This window comes from Scylla paramamosain, chromosome 9 (genome assembly GCF_035594125.1).
Source record: "Scylla paramamosain isolate STU-SP2022 chromosome 9, ASM3559412v1, whole genome shotgun sequence".
NCBI lineage: Eukaryota > Metazoa > Arthropoda > Malacostraca > Decapoda > Portunidae > Scylla > Scylla paramamosain.
In genome coordinates, this window is record NC_087159.1 from 8,710,879 (window position 1) to 8,712,478 (window position 1,600).

The 1,600-nt window shown below is 43.4% G+C and overlaps 1 non-coding gene across 1 annotated transcript; it reads left to right on the forward strand.

Annotated features, from left to right (window-relative positions):
• Positions 1-1,192: 1,192 nt before the first annotated feature.
• Positions 1,193-1,266, forward strand: Trnan-guu (transfer RNA asparagine (anticodon GUU)). The gene has a single exon. It is a non-coding gene; the product is annotated as a tRNA-Asn (tRNA).
• Positions 1,267-1,600: the final 334 nt, after the last annotated feature.

The following is a 1,600-nucleotide window of genomic DNA, read 5'->3' on the forward strand; positions in this document are numbered from 1 at the left end:
ATAAATTGAAATAAGTAATGAGACAGGTGTGGTTATGTTCACTATGACTTTGTTTACAGCTTTGGTGCGCTCAGAACTTTACAAGACTTTTCTACATCAATAAAAAAAAAAGTGTTACATTTTGTGGTGTAAAATAAAGGAAAGAAAAATACAACAACAACAACAACAACAACAACAACAACAGCAACAACAACAACAACAACAACAACTTCTACTACTACTACTACTACTACTACTATTACAGCAACAACTATCACTACCACTATTACTACTACTACTATAACTACTATATACCAGCAGCACCAGCACCACCATCACTGTCACCTCGGCCGCCACCTCCACCATCCCCACGTCAGCGTCACTTCCACCTCCACCTTTATCTCTTATCTGAGGAGGCCAAGGTTCACTCGGAGTCGGATGGGAACGAATGAATGACACGTGCCGTCAGGTGAGAAGGGTCGCCGATAGGTAAAGGTACAGGTGGACCGGTAGACATGCAGACAGGTAGATTGACAGGGAAATAGATGGAGGTAGATAAGTTATGCAGTTGGTTGAGATGGTGGTGGTGGTGGTGGTGGTGGTGGAAGAAGAACAACAACAACAACAAGAACAAGAACAAGAAGAAAAGAGAGAAAAAAAAAGAAATGGAGAAAATAATAGAAAATTACGAGAAGAATAGTAATGATGATGAAACCAATGAGGAGGAATAGGAGCAAGAGGAGGAAGAAGAGGAGGAGGAGGAGGAGGAGGAGGAGGAGGAGGAGGAGGAGGAGGAGGAGGAGGAGGAGGAGGAGCAGGAGGAGGAGGAAGAGCAAGTTATGTATTTCCTGATGGGAGATGACCCAATGTTAAGAGGAAATGGTTCCCTACACACGGACCCCCGCCATCCATCTCACCCTCTTCCCCTCGTCACTTTCTCCCCTCGCGAGTTTCTTAACACAACAGCCTTAACCCTTTAACATACCAAACCCTTCCCCCTTTTAGTCTCCGCAACGCTATCTATTTTGACCTCTGAAACCACAAATTAGTGTTCTTAGAAGTGTTATTATTTCATTATATTTATGACATTTATATTCTCTTTGTTTATGTCCTTTCTCTCTCTCTCTCTCTCTCTCTCTCTCTCTCTCTCTCTCTCTCTCTCTCTCTCTCTCTCTGTAGCTCTATCAACAGGCACACGTGGCTTTATCCCCAAGCCTCCGTGGCACAATCGGTTAGCGCGTTCGGCTGTTAACCGAAAGGTTGGTGGTTCGAGCCCACCCGGGGGCGTTACCTTTTTCTTGTTTCACAGATATGTCGTTTTCTACACCTGCTACATGTTATTTTCTAGCTGTTTATTTTCCTTCGATACTTTAACATAGGGAGAAATTAGCAAGACGAGCCTCGCTTTATTTCTACCTTCTCACAGTACATACTACATTATATTGTTCCATGTTCATAGTTCAGTTATAGGTCAACAAGTTTCCTGGCATATAAATGTACATTTTCCAACCGCCTCTCTCTCTCTCTCTCTCTCTCTCTCTCTCTCTCTCTCTCTCTCTCTCTCTCTCTCTCTCTCTCCTCTCCCTCCTAATTATAATGCACTTCAGAACTCATTCCCTCA